Source organism: Papaver somniferum, chromosome 3 (genome assembly GCF_003573695.1).
Source record: "Papaver somniferum cultivar HN1 chromosome 3, ASM357369v1, whole genome shotgun sequence".
Classification (NCBI taxonomy): domain Eukaryota; kingdom Viridiplantae; phylum Streptophyta; class Magnoliopsida; order Ranunculales; family Papaveraceae; genus Papaver; species Papaver somniferum.
In genome coordinates, this window is record NC_039360.1 from 118,627,440 (window position 1) to 118,643,728 (window position 16,289).

Here is a 16,289-nt window from a genome sequence, read left to right on the forward strand (position 1 = left end):
ATCACTACATTAAAGTTAAACCCAAATTCAAATTAAAAATCACTACATATTAGATATACCCAAAAAAAACATGTTTGGAAAAGCTATATGTTTTTGAACATTCTTGAACTCATGAAATGAAATGTAACCAAGAATAAAAAGAAAAGAAAATAGGTAAATAGTGATATGTACTGTCAGATTACTTTTAGCAAGTAAGACTATTTTTGTGTTATCTGCCAACTGATTTCTGGTGGAGATGCTTTCAGCAATTTGCATGCTAACGGGACCCTTTTGTTACGAATCTTCGCTTGCACTTCTTCATCATCTCCCAAAGGCACTCCCACATATTTTCTTTTTGACTTCATCTTCATAAAATGCATCACAAACAGTAGACAGTCTGGCGATCCCCCTTGTTGAGGTGCTTCACATTCATTCACTATTACATTCTTCATTGTTACTTTGTTCTTCTCCAGCAAGTACACGTTGATAGGTACGTACATGTAATCTGCCATTTTGCAGGCGTGTGGATAACAAATACCTCCCCATTCATCCTTAGAAGAATTGTAGTGGTTGAACACCATTTTTTCGCAGTCATACTCAAGTAGCATCCAATGAAGATTGTGGTGGCACATTGGTACAAGAATCTTCTTGATACTTTCATCCATCGCCAATATTGGTTTGTAAACAGAATCATGTGCTGCTCCTTTGGGGTTATCCGAGAACTCGACATTGTACTGAAACATGGATGTACTTGAAATAGTTTATATCTAATTTTGTTTTATGCAATATCGACATGTAGTGTACCTACCCCTACATACTTTTTAAATTTTTGAATATGTGCTGTAGTAAATATGCAGTGTAAGATAACAACTTACCCAAGCGGACGGATCCAGATGCAACACATGCAAGTATTTCCTGTATACTTCGTGCATCGATTGCTCATTCTGAAATTTGGTGTTAAGCTTGTATTGTGCGTAGTTGAGAAGATCTTGTTCTAATAAATCGTTCTGCACCAAGTCATCAACTGTAGTTCCACTTACACAAAGACCACCTTCTCCCACTCTCCAAACAATTGAGCTAGAAAATAAACGACGTAAAGGTTAGTATTCTTTGTGTATCAGTACATACTGATATGTCTTTCTCAGTATTTTTTATACAAATATGTATGTATATCAAAAGTACATACACAAACTAATAGTACATATCAATATAAAAGTGTCAATTGAGAACTCACCTAAGATTTTTTGCACTATTGATGTATGTGGAAAGAGTACTCTTTTGTTCATCGTTCATGTCATTATAGAATGGTGATTTAATCAGTTTCCGAAAATACTTGCGCAATTTAAGCTTTCTCTTTTTGTTTAGTGGTATTGCTTCTGATGCTGCAGCTTTCGGTCCTTTATATGATGGTGAGAACTTACTTCCACTCTCATATATATCATCTACCTTCTTTGCAGGATGGGAACGAGTAATAGGTGTGGTGGGTGTTGTTACTTGCTGCTTTTCGGGCTTTGTAGCGCGCTTTTTGTTCACTTTTACCATTTTTTGTTTCTGGCTTGGGCTAAACTGTTCCTGCATTTTTAATCAACATAAAAAAATATGTAAATATCTATATTGCATAAAACATAGTTACATCACCTAATCATTTTTGAAAGCATGTAGTGGTATATGATTGTATCGTATTGTGATTTCTAGTGCTACCATACTGATATACATATCAATATGTAGTGATTTGTAGTGTAATATTAACTACACAAAATGAGATTTTTAGTACATATCATTCACCTGTGATGGAACCTCCAAAACATCTTGCGAGGGGACATCCAGAACATCTTGTGATGAAACATCCAAAGGATCTTGTGATGCAACCTCCAAATGACTTTTTGAACTGGTTGTAGGTATGTATTCTTGTTGCTTACCTGTAACTTCACCTGCATCTTTCGGTTCAATGGGTTCTTGTTGCTCAGTTGTTTCTTGTGGAATTTGTAAAGGCCGCAAATCTTTTCCAAACAGATTATCAAATTGTTTTCTTAAGTTAATACCAAAAAGACCATCGTTGTTATCTGGAAGAAGGTCTGCAAACTCTTCGACATAAACACCAATGCCAGAGTTTGCCATTTCTATAAAATCTGGCATAGACAGCTTTTCAATGTGTTCCAAACTCGACATCATAGTAAACAAAGGTACATCCAGCAAATGAAACTCTTCCGCCGCCAATCCGGCGTTATACTCTGGAAATTTCTGCGAATTAACTACAACTGAAGACTTCGTTTCTAGCATAGTTGTAAGCAACTCCTTTGTTGCTTCCTGCCTAACTTCAAGTTGATCAACCTGCAAAAATCAATTGAAACTGTCAACAAAAATCTACTTAGCTTGAGTTTTTGCTATGTCTACCACCACAAGAATGTATTGTTAGTTCCACTACAAGAATGTACTGTTACATATCAATATGTAATGGTAGATACCATTACATATTGATAAGTAACAGATAGATATTGATATGTAACAGATAGATAGTGGTATACAAAAATGTACTGTTACATATCAATATGTAATGGTAGATACCACTACATATTGATATGTAACAGATAGATATTGATATGCTACTTAGACTACGTACTGATATGTTACTTACCTGTGTGTTTTCTTTGCCCTTTTTCTCTTGTATCTCTTTGACTTTTTGCTCCAAATTAGATTTAGCCCAATTTTTAACCTCAGAACGCGGAACTTCAACATCATGGAACTTCAATACTGAAGTTGTTGACAACTCAACCTCAGAGGTGGCATTATCATGAGTTTGATCTTTCGGTGTTGACAAACCAACTTCAGGAATGTTGACATTAGCATCTGTTTGATCTTCCGGAGAACCTTGTATTTCGTTCTCAACTATTTGGTCCACATTCAACTTTTCATTGGGGTTTCTTGGAGTAGGTGTACATCCCAAGCTAACATAATCTTCCTGGCTGGCTTCTCTCTGCAAAGGGAAAGCTTTCCGGTAAATATCATGCAACATGAACTCAAGCTTTGAAGCGTCAACCGGTTCGCCCTCTTGCTGCATTGTGTTGAATTCACTCCATTTGGCAGATATTGTATTCCTCAAATCATCGTATTTAATCTTCCAATCTTCTCCCCCCAATACTGAGTCCTCTTCTTCCTTCTCTTCTTCCTTCTCTTCTTCCTCTTCTTCTTTCTCTTCTTCCGATTCAGAATTGTCATCTAAACAAAAAGCATCATCATTTGCTTCCTGTTGAATCCTTCTTGAAATACGATTAAGGATTTGTCTTTCTTCGTGTGTGATCTCGTCTTTGAAATCAACATGGAACTGGTACAAATCAAATAAATGTAAAAAAGCAACTACATATTAGATATTACCAAAAAAAAAAAACATGTCGTAGTTCTTTCTCTATTAGATACACAGGGAGAACTACATATTGATATGCTAATAACTACATATCAATATGTATCACCACAAATTGATATGCTAATAACTACTACATATTGATATGCTAATATGTAGTAGCATATTGATATGCTAATAACTACTACATATTGATATGCTCATAACTACATATCAATATATCGAACTACATGTACTTATCAATATATATTTTTATTATGACAAAATATGTACGACAAGTTTACCTGATACTCAGAAAGATCAATATCCTTTAGGAACTCAACACATATCTTTGTATGATTCCACCTAGCCACTCTTGGCACATACATTCCTGCAGGTTCTGTCACTATATCCTCGGGCGCCACCAAATGGGTATGCTCCGCAAACCATGGCTGCAAAATATTGATATGCAGTATTAGATATACTATCAAAATGTAGAAAACACATAAAACAAAAACATTTTGAAGTAGAATAAACAAATAAATAGATTCTTACCAACAAATAAATAACAAAACCATTTGTGCGTTCTACGGATTCCACGTTTTCATTCAGCTCTTTCTCTAAATGAGAATGGATGAGGTCAGGCCATGAAATATTCTTAGCCTTCTCAAGATCAAGAATGAAACCAATATATTTTTCAGTCAAAGCGTTTGCATCACTTGTAGCGAAAAAAAAAGAAGTGCACATATACAGGCAGATAAGCCTAACAAGATCTTCGGCATCTTCCTCGTCTTCCTCGTCTTCTTCAAAATCTTCATTTGATTGATCACCCACGCTTTGCAGACACTCTTCATCAGACTTCTTCTTTTTCAGATTAATTGGTGTTCGTTTAAGGATTTTCAAGTCACAATCATTGGCCTAGTCACTTTATCACCAGCTATCATATCAGTAGGAAAAGTCCTTTTGAAAAATTCTGTTTCACGCCATCTACTTTTTTTATTGACTTGTGTAAGCCTATAATCAAGATATTCCCTATTTGGAATTCTCGGCATCCCATAAATAAGTGCCATTTCTTCTGGTGTGGATACTAGCTCATTCGGTTGGCCATGCCTTTTAAAGACAAATCTAAGCTTGTTTGGATCTTGACCCCTATCGTAACAGCGTAACATTTTCGTCATTGCATCTTCAATCTTCAACCAATGTTCCAACTCAAATCTTGTGCACCAGAACATTAGGAACAGGTTACCGAATGATGCTTCAGAAATCATCTTCAGCTGCAACTCACTCAACTCAAGGTTTTCAGTGGACTTCGCAATAGCCTTCTTAGTGGTCCTAATAGTCTTCGCAAGCCCCCACAAGCCCCTGAAACCGCCACGGTATAAACTTCGTGGTTTTCCATCTCCTTTCTTACGCTTATTAGCACCTACACAATAACAATAACCAAAAACTATTACAGTACATATCAATATGGTATATCAAATATGTAGTTACATCATCAATATGTAGTTGTAATATCTACCAAGTCTTGAAACTACATATTATTAACAGTACATACGAGAATATAAGTATCTACCTCTACATATTTATATGTAATATGTTATCAGAGTATAAGTATTTACCTATACATATTGATATGTAATATGTTATGAGAGTATAAGTATTTACCTCTACATATTGGTATATAATAGTAGATACCACTACGTATTATTTTAACTACATATCGATTTGTAATAGTACGTATGGCATATGTATCTGCTTTGATACATTAAAAATGTAAAAACACTTAATACCAAAAACAAGCACAACAATGCATCATTACATACTCATAAACATATGTTATTAAGGATACATATTATTCATACGCTTTGTTCTTATATGTAGTTGTACTATATACCTTCTACATTTGCTTTCCCCCCTTTTGCTTTTGGTGAAGGAGTAGCAGCTCTCAAGGCAAGTGCTTTCTTCCCCTTCTCTTCCCCTACACCATATCAAATATGTAGTTAATGTATCTACTATTAACATGAAACAACTACATATCAAATACCACAACATACTGGTAATTTTATAACTACATACTGATAACTACATATGAACCACAATTTAAGAATTATCTTCACTTTTAACATTACAAACCTTGTTTCAGGAGCGCTTTTGTTTTTCCCCTTTTTGCTTTTCCCTTTCCTTTTGGAGAAGGAGTAGCAGCTCTCAGGACAAGTGCTTTGTTCCCCTTTGCTGGTGGTGAAGGAGTAGCAGCCTTTGTCGTTGTTTTTCCTTTTGCTTTAGTAGTTGCCGCTGCTGTTTTTCTTTTGCTTTTTGCTTCAGGAGAAGCATCTGCTTTCTTTCCTTTGGTTTTTGCTGTTTTTGTAAACCAAAAGTTTTGTACACATTACATATTACAGGCAGATAATAATATGTAACACACATATCAATTTGAGATGCTATCATTACATATCAATAAGTACAAATTGCAGACAACATATTGATATGTAGTACAGATATAAAACATATGAATCACACACTGCATGTCAATATGTTGTGTCAAATTACATACACAACAGATGAAAACCATGTAAAACATATGACTCACAAAGATGTTATGTTTCTATTGAACAAAAAACATATGAATCACACACTGCATGTCAATATGTTGTCTCAAATTACATATACAACATATGAAAACATGTATACAAGACACTACATACAAATATGTAGTTATTCCATTGAGCATAGAAATCAAAAAGAAAAACGACAACAACTTACCTATTTTCTGATCGATATGTTTCTTCCTCTTTGTTGGTGAAGGAGTAACAACTTTACTCCTACTTCTTGTTATTGGTGAAGGAGTAACATCAGGGGGGGTTTCTTCGGGGTTTGTTGTTGGTGAATCATCATCGTTTTTTCTTCTTCTTTTTGCTGGAGAAGGGTTTTCTTCTGTAATTTCTTCTGTAATTGTCCTCTTAATTTTTCGATTCAATACCATTTTCTCTCTTCAATTGAATGAAATGAAAATTAGGTCTGAAAATTAAGTTTTCTGTAACTGTTGTTGATAGATTTTCGATTTCAAATTTCGGTAATTGTTGTTGATGACCTTTATCGATTTCGTTTTCCTGTAACTGATTTCAAATTTCGGTAACTGAATTTGAAAGAAGAGAGAGAACTGAGAGAGAAGAAACTGAAAACTTAGAAGAAGAAAAATGAAAAAGGAACTGACATAATCCCGTGTTATGGGTATAAAGGTAATTGCCGCTGTTTTTAAACATTTTTGGACCAGCGGATAATTTGTTTATCCCGCTGGACTACACAGTAATCACGGGTCGGGTTTTTGGACTAAACATGAAATTTCTCTTTTATAATCCAGATTGAAATTGGCTTAATTTTTAACTCGTGCATGGGTAGTATTGGGAATCTTTGAGTGTTTTTGATTGTGTTTACTATGTGGAAATGTTGGAGTTGGTGTTGGTGAACATAGGAAAATGTTTTTGTGGTTTTGTTGTTGCTTTACATTTTGCAGCATTCTTATTTTGTATATCAGAAACAATCGCATACATAATTTGGAATATCTTCCACAGTTCACTTCACAGTGGTTAGACATAATGTGACTTTTGCAAGTTAAAACACTAACGATTAAGCTCAAGTTTATACTTTTACTAACAAGTAAAGTAGTGATATTGATACAACTAGCCAAAACTTATTTTGACTTTGAGGTCATGGTGTTACTGTTTCATTCTGGAATTTCTTAAATTAATTTTCATGGATATTACGGTTAAACCAGTAATGCATATATAGTGTTTGTGGAAGTGTTGGAACTATGGTTCGGTTGAAGTTGTGTGTATGCGAACTAGCTCTTGGTGACTTGATTATGGTGGAGTTATCAAATGTCATGGAGCTAACAGCGGTATCGGTACGTGATTTCGATAATTTTGTTGCTGGCTAATTTGTATTGGCTTGACATGAAAGGTAAATCTAGGATTAGGACTATTTATACCTTACGTTACTGCAAGTGTTGATATGGTTAATGATAGTGATATACTGTGTGAACGTTTTACAATGGCTGGTACATTAAATATGTCGATGCTAGTAGCGGAAAATAAATGAGCTATGGTATGACGGGACCCTTGGCTAATCATATCTCAAATTATATGTTTACAGTACTTAAGCTATCTAGCACTTGGTATATATTAATGTATAATTCTTTGATCACTCTACTCTTACTACGTGGACGGCTGCGGGATGGTATGTAATTGTTGCATTTCGTCTCAGTTCACTTGTCGAGTAACAAAACTATTCTCATTTCCTTGTAATTTCGTATTGCTTATTATATAAGTTGGAGTTCCGTTGCATAATTCGTCCGGTCGTACCTTTTTAGTATTTTTAGTCGGAAGTACTGTTTGTGCCCATGTGGACTTTCGTACCAGAGCTTGAAAAATAATGAATGAGATGGTAAAAAAGCAACAACCACTTTATCTCATTTTTACTGTGTTTAGTATCCCATCCATTTATTTCGAAGAATTGCTGCATACGGGTACAAATTATGTTGCTAAAGATTGAGACTTGAGTTGTGTTAAACAGTTGATGCTTGTAACTTTATTTTCCATCGCGCGAGATTTTCCTGATTAAGACTGTGTGCTTTCTATTAAGATGTAATAGTTTTCTTCTTTTGGGGGGAATTCGAAATATACATTTTAGAGGAGTCTGGGTGTTGGATGGTTTGGTTCACATAAGCATTTTAGTATGCTATTAATAAATCTCATCTTCATGTAGGATTGGTTTGGTGTAAGTAAGTCTACTTGTTAAGAAACTAGGTGAGATTGATTTGTAAGATGCCGGTCTTTAATAATATTTGTTAAGCTTTTGTATTATTGCTGTGAACATTGCATTGTGAACTGAAACGTTGTGCCTAGTGATAATGATAGGTGTTAGGAATATACCTTAGTCCGCACTCTACAATTTTCGCCACGAAAATAGTGGTCCAGATGCTGACATTTAGTGGTTGTATAAGTCTCATTTCGGATGTGAAATAGCTATTTATTTAGTTTGATGCATTTCCGTTAGAAGGGCAAGTAGTACTGTTATGCAGTCCATCATTTTTATGTAAATTCATTAACATATTTATCATCTCTATCTTTTAGAGCAAGTCTTATGGTGGAATCCAAACTATTCCAAGTGTGGAAAAATCATGGAATGTCAAGTCTAGTGGCTTCCAAGTTGGGGTCTTCCACAGAAAATCCAAGTAAGGTTCCACGATTTCGTGGAATCCATCTGAACGCCAATAAGAATAGCGCTAAAAAAACGTCATTAAGAATTGCGTTTTTTTTTATCCGTAGATTTAAAATGAGTTGTTGAAATCTAACGGCTGAGGAAAAAGCTTCATTCTTAATAGCGTTTTTTTAGCTCCATTCTTAATTGCGTTTTTTTAGCTCCATTAAGAATAGCGTTTCTACTGTTCCACCGTTACACTTGCGCTTCCATCCACAATTCCAAATGCTGAGGTGGCGTGGAAGATGAAAGATGGATGGATTCCACTATAAGACTTGCTCTTAAAACCAGTTAATGTTTAATGATGCTTGAAGCCTGTGATTTTGTTTTCTGGCTTGAATATATCATTTTGGATTTGTACCTCGGGGATCTTTTTCCCATTTATTTTGTGTGTACTAGACTTGGTAACCTTATGCGCCGATAGCACCTTGGTTGGCATAAATTCTACTTGTTAAACAGTAAATGAAAATGGTTGACCTCGACATGGCTGTCTTTTATGGTTAGGGTAGTATTTTGGAAGAAAGGACGAAGGTCCTCTTTTTAGTACAAAGAAGTAGTAATAGTACTGGTACTGATAGATAACAGCTAAGAGCAACTGCAACGTGGAGGTTCTATATTGTCAAATTGTTATCTCATACTCCCTCCGTCTCACCATTAAGTGACCTATTTGGTTTTTAATTTTGTCCCATCATTAAGTGACCTATATCACTAAATAAGGAGATATTTCTAAAATTACCCTTTTAATTGATTATAAGAAATATGCATAATTTGATAGGCATGTTTATATTCGTTACGTAGATGTTTTAAAATGCTTTTCAATGGTATAAAGTTTGCGAACATCCGTGGTGTAGTTTGAGAGAAAATCATTTCAAAATTTCATTAATTATTATCCATAAGGATTTAATTATAAAAAATGATTAAAAATCTCTTTTTCTTTGCTTGCCTTAAAATTTGTGCAAACTTCAACTAGGTCACTTAATAGTGGGACGGAGTAAGTATATGGTATTAGATTTGGAAATTGTGTTGGGTGGCCTACTAGCAAACCCAATTCTCATAAACAACGTAGTTTTAAATCGCGTTTGAAGACAAACGAGATTTAAAAACCCGTCCAAGTTGGGAGAGACCTTTAGTTGGACTCAGTTTATAACTCCTTTCCACTTACAAGGTTTTATAAACTACGTTTCGAAATGTAAACGTAAATTAAAGCTGCGTTTGGTGTTGAACGGTATTTAAGGTTGCGTTTGGTGTTGAACGGACTTTATAACAACGTGGTGCTATATTTGAGAATTGCCAAATACAGTTCTCAAATATGAAAAATTGGTTTGGCAATTTGACAATTTGGCTACGAATATGACTTTTGACAACCAAGAGTACGCTCTGTTTTGTTGCCAAATATAGCTTTTGGCAACAACGCCGCGGTTGCTCTAAGAATTAGAATTTTGAGACTACAATAAGACAGAATTGTGTCTGCCTATAATCTTCCCAATTTTATGTATTGTTTCATTTTCAATGTTTTTTTTCTTAAAATACAGTGATATGGTATGATAGTATTTGCCTTAATTATTTTTGTCGTGGCGTGAGATTTTATTTTTCTCAAGTTAGTTCGATGCGGTGTTATTTCAACTTTAGATACTGTTTTCGATGTAGTAAGTTAGGGACAGTTGTGCAAAGCAATTCATACTATCTGTTGTTAGACATAATTACTGTTGTCATTGGCAGTTCATATTATCAAAACGAAAGTGACGAACTACGGTCGTGCTTGATCCCTTCGAGAAACAGAGAGGGTACGTAGGCAGTCGCTATGCGGTTCAGCACAAATCTACAAGATTGTCCATATCGTCCGAAAGTCTTGGTTACTGCCTTGCAGTTCATACCATCAATTCAGAGATGATTGCAATCTTGGCAAGTATATATCATTGGCAATTGGTCAATGGTGGCTGGTAACCAGAACTACCTTGTCGTTGGCAACTGGTCGTCTGTTAGTGTTTGACAACTGGTCGTCTGCGTATTTTGGTAACTGGCCGTCTGTGAATTTTTGGCAATTGGTCGTCTGTGAATTTTGGCAACTGGTCGTCTGTGAAATTTGGCAATTGGCGGTCTGTTAGTTTTTGGCAACTGGTCGTCTATGAATTTTGGCAACTGGCCATATGTGAATTTTGGCAACCGGGTGTCTGTGAATTTTGGCAACCGACCGTCTGTGAATTTTGTCAACTGGCCGTCTGTGAATTTTGGCAATTGGTCGTCTCTTATTTTGGAAACTGGCCGACTCTTATTACTTTTTTAAAAAATTGGAACTCTTGTGGAATTTTATGAGTATTATGGTATGGGACATATGCTCATAGAATTCTAACCTTGAGACCAATGAGATTTCTGTTCAGCAGGATCTCAAGTTTGTTGTTTGGCAAGAAACGATCCCTACATACTAATGTAAGGATTTTATCAATGAACATTAACTTTTTTTTTACTTGTTGGCGTTTCAGGGAGTCGGACCTTGCAAAGCGGGCTGTAACCCGACCTGTTAGAAACAAAAAATTTCTGATCCGTCACAGTTGGTATTAGAGAAGTTCCGGTTCAACAGGACTGTGCGTTATGGGACTCATCAGTATTTTGCTCGTGTGGTGATTATAGGTAATTCATTTTACTTTTTGCTTTTCATTTTGAATTTCGGGAGGAAGTTCATTTGAAGGGGTTAATGGCGTAACATTCCTTTTCCTTTTTCTCGGGTTTAAGTGAACCTATTTACTAAATTGTGCTTCATAGTGCCTAAAAGTCTAGTTCTCAAGTGCGTTTGTGTAAGCTCCATAAATTTTCACGGGTTTAACCGAACCCATTTCTGCGCCTTTAACATTTTTGGGTGCCTTAAACGGCAGATAACAATTTCTAAATAGGAAGTTAGTTTAAATCTAAGTCCTTGGTGCCTTAATGAACCTACCTGCATGATGCACACATGTCACACTTCTGGAAAATAAATATAAAAACGAAAGGAAGAGGGGACTGAGAGTTTAGCCAGATTTTCTTTTCCTTCACTGCTTTTGTTCGGTCACCCTCTTAGAAAAGAGAAAATTTTAGAATATTAGGGTCTTGCAATCGACGGAGCTAAGTTAGGAAGATTGTGGAGATCGTTATTGTTGCTTGTTGATTTAATGATGGGTTGGAGGAATTTCTCTTTTCCGTTTGAAGAAATTTGATTTGAGGCAAGTGATTTACACTCAATTGATCGGTGTGATTTCTATCGGTACATGGGTTTGTGCTATTGCGATTGACGAGTGTGTTAAACAGGTATTTTGTTATACTTTCATACTCGAATTGAAAATGTTGTAAACAGTGAAAATAGAGGTATGGATTTACCCAAATTTGTTCACAATCTCTGATTTTTGGTTAATTGCTCATGTGGATTTATATGTTTACATCCGAATTATGTATAGAGGTAGTAATGAATCTAATTTATTACTGATTTTATAATCCAGATTGAAATTGGCTTAATTTTTAACTCGTGCATGGGTAGTATTGGGAATCTTTGAGTGTTTTTGATTGTGTTTAGTATGTGGAAATGTTGGAGTTGGTGTTGGTGAACATAGGAAAATGTTTTTGTGATTTTGTTGTTGCTTTAGATTTTGCAGCAGTCTTATTTTGCATATCAGAAACAATTGCATACAAAATTTGGAATATCTTCCATAGTTCACTTCACAGTGGTTAGACGTAACACCATGTTTGTTTACTCCTGACTCATCTGAGTCGTCCGGATCTGAATCATCTGGATCTGAGTGAAATCACCTGACTCATCTGGATCTGAGTCGATATGTTTGTTTTGAGTCAGATCTGACTCATCTGACTCGGAAATAAGTGAGTCAGTGGTTTGGTCTCATGAGTCAGGGGTATTTTGTTACCTGACTCAAATGAGTCCGAGTCAGGGGTTATGTCTGAATCAGAGGTCGAGTCAGATCTGACTCAAAATGGAAAACAAACGGTCTGACTGCTGACTCGGTCCGAGTCAGGGGTCGACTCAGATTCAGACGCCGAGTCAGCTGCAAACAAACAAGGTCTAATTTGCAAGTTAAAACACTAATGATTAAGCTCAAGTTTATGTTTTTACTAACAAGTAAAGTAGTGATATTGATACAACTAGCCAAAACATATTTTGTCGGATTTAACAATTTCCTGTGCTGCTAACTGTGTCGTGAAGCATGGCCTAATCAGCAGTGATATAGTGTAGTCTCTATTTATGACTTTGGGGTCATGGTGTTACTGTTTCATTTTGGAATTTCTTAAATTGATTTTCATGGATATTGGAGTTAAACCAGTAATGCATATATAGTGTTTGTGGAAGTGTCGGAACTATGGTTCGGTTGAAGTTGTGTGTATGCGAACTAGCTCTTGGTGACTTGATTATGGTGGAGTTATCAAGTGTCATGGAACTAACAGCGGTATCGGTACGTGATTTCGATAATTTTGCTGTTGGCTAATTTGTATTGGCTTGACATGAAAGGTAGTATTGGCTTGACATGAAAGGTAAATCTAGGATTAGGACTATTTATACTTTACGTTACCGCAAGTGTTGATATGGTTAATGATAGTGATATACTGTGTGAACGTTTTACATTGGCTGGTACCTTGGCTAATCATATCTCAAATTATATGTTTACAGAACTTAAGCTATCTAGCACTTGGTATATATTAATGTATAATTCTTTGACCAATCTATCTTACTACGTGGACGACTGCGAGATGGTATGTAATTGTTGCATTTCATCTCAGTTCACTTGCTGGGTAACAAAACTATTCTCATTTCCTTGTAATTTCGTATTGCTTATTATATAACTTAATCATATCTCAAATTATATGTTTACAGAACTTAAGCTATCTAGCACTTGGTATATATTAATGTATAATTCTTTGACCAATCTACTCTTACTACGTGGACGGCTGCGAGATGGTATGTAATTGTTGCATTTCATTTCAGTTCACTTGCCGGGTAACAAAACTATTCTCATTTCCTTGTAATTTTGTATTGCTTATTATATAAGTTGGAGTTCCGTTGCATAATTCGTCTGGTTGTACCTTTTTAGTATTTTTAGTCGGAAGTACTGTTTGTGCCCATGTGGACTTTCGTACCAGAGCTTGAGAAATAATGAATGAGATGGTAAAAAACCAACAACCACTTTATCTCATTTTTACTGTGTTTAGTATCCTATCCATTTATTTCGAAGAATTGCTGCATCGCGCGAGATTTGCCTTGAATTGTGTTAGACAGTTGATGCTTGTAACTTTACTTTCCATCGCGCGAGATTTGCCTGATTAGAACTGTGTGCTTTCTATTAAGATGTAATAGTTTTCTTCTTTTGGGGGGAATTCGAAATATACATTTTAGAGGAGTCTGGGTGTTCATGGTTTGGTTCACATAAGCATTTTAGTATGCTATTAATAAATCTCATCTTTATATAGGATTGGTTTGGTGTAAGTAAGTATACTTGTTAAGAAACTAGGTGAGATTGATTTGTAAGATGCCGGTCTTTAATAATATTTGTTAAGCTTTTGTATTATTGCTGTGAACATTGCATTGTGAACTGAAACGTTGTACCTAGTGGTAATGATCGGTGTTAGGAATATACCTTACTCCGCACTCTACAATTTTCGCCACGAAAACAGTGGTCCAGATGCTGATATTTAGTAGTTGTATTAGTCTCACTTCGGATGTGAAATAGCTATTTATTTAGTTTGATGCATTTCCGTTAGAAGGGCAAGTAGTATTGTTATGCAGTCCATCATTTTTATGCAAATTCATTAACATATTTATAGTCTCTATCTTTTAAAGCCAGTTAATGTTTAATGATGCTTGGAGCCTGTGATTTTGTTTTCTGGATTGAATATATCATTTTGGATTTGTACGTAGGAGATCTTTTTCCCATTTATTTTTGTGTGTACTAGTCTTGGTAACCTTATGCGCCGATAGCACCTTGGTTGGCATAAATTCTACTTGTTAAACAGTAAATGAAATGGTTGACCTGGACATGGATGTCTTTTATGGTTAGGGTAGTATTTTGGAAGAAAGGACGAAGGTCCTCCTTTTAGTACAAAGAAGTAGTAATAGTACTGGTACTAATAGATAACAACTAAGGATTAGAATTTTGAGACTACAATAAGACAGAATTGTGTCTGCCAATAATCTTCCCAATTTTATGTATTGTTTCATTTTTCAATGCTTTTTTAAAATACAATGATAAGGTATGATAGTATTCGCCTTAATTATTCTTGTCGTGGCGTGGGATTTGATTTTTCTCAAGTTAGTTCGATGCTGTGTTATTTCAACTTTAGATACTGTTTTCGATGTAGTAAGTTAGGGACAGTTGTGCAACGCAATTCATACTATCTGCTGTTAGACATAGTTGTTAAAGGCAGTTCATATTATCTAAACGAAAGTGAAAAACTACGGTCGTGCTTGATCCCTTCGAGCAACGTAGAGGGTACCTAGGCAGCCGATATGCGGTTCAACACAAATCTACAGGGTTGTTCATATCATCCGAAAGTCTTGGTTACTGCCTTGCAGTTCATACCATCAATTCAGAGATGATTGCAACCTTGGCAAGTATGTATCATTGGCAACTGGCCAATGGTGGCTGGTAACCAGAACTTCCTTGACGTTGGGAACTGGCCGTGTGTTAGTTTTTGGCAACTGGTCGTCTGTGAATTTTTGCAACTGGCCGTCTGTGAATTTTTGGCATTGGCCGTCTGTGAATTTTTGGCAATTTACCGGCTGTGAATTTTGGCAACCGGCCGGCTGCGAATTTTGGCAACCGGCCGGCTGTGAATTTTGGCAACCGGCCGTCTGTGAATTTTGGCAACCGGCCGTCTGTGAATTTTGGCAACCGGCCGTCTGTGAATTTTGGCAACTGGTCGTCTATGATTTTTGGTAATTGGCCGTCTCTTATTTTGGCAACTGGCCGACTCTTGTTACTTTTTTTGAAAATTGGAACTCTCATAAAATTTTATGAGTATTATGGTATGGGACATATGCTCATAGAATTCTAACCTTGAGACCAATGCGATTTCTGTTCAGCAGGATCTCAAGTTTGTTGTTTGGTAAGAAACGATCCCTACCTACTAATGTAAGGATTTTATTAATGAACATAACTTTTTTTACCTGCGATTTCTGGTTTTACAATAGCCAATACAATGATTATCCGACTGATCAAAATGTACATTATTCTTTTTATGACCATAGTGTGAACAGTGGTTGGGAACATCAACCTTTTCAAGGTTATGGATCATACCATGGTGAGCCCAATTACTATCCGCATGCACACGGGTCACACGAGCAAGAAAGTAAGGAATATTATAGTACTAGTTTCCCATTGGATGATTTAATCAAACAGTTGTACCCTGGTGCTATTTATCATCCTTCCATATCTCTAGAAGAGTCTATGAAGCAGTTAACTTTAACTGCGCATACAAATAGGTTTGTGTCGGAAATGAATAAACAAATAGCACCAATGAATAAACCTTCTATATAGGAATCCCTTAAGCAGATAGCCGAGACAAATGAAAGAATTGGTCGAAATAATCTTAATTTTCAATATAGTGTTTCCAATAATATCCTTGAAAATAAAGATAGTTATTTGCATAATCAAGACGACGAGGTTAGAATTGGTAACACTACTTGTTTAGATGAGGTTCAACCATTTTCATATTATTATAATGATGATTATGATGAGGATAGTGT

The 16,289-nt window shown here is 35.8% G+C and overlaps 1 long non-coding RNA gene across 1 annotated transcript; it reads left to right on the plus strand.

The window, feature by feature from the left end:
* Window positions 1-11,528: 11,528 nt before the first annotated feature.
* LOC113357155 lies at window positions 11,529-15,714 on the plus strand. Its single transcript, XR_003363521.1, has 2 exons — window positions 11,529-11,851; window positions 12,888-15,714. It is a non-coding gene; the product is annotated as an uncharacterized LOC113357155 (long non-coding RNA).
* The last annotated feature ends 575 nt before the right edge of the window (window positions 15,715-16,289 follow it).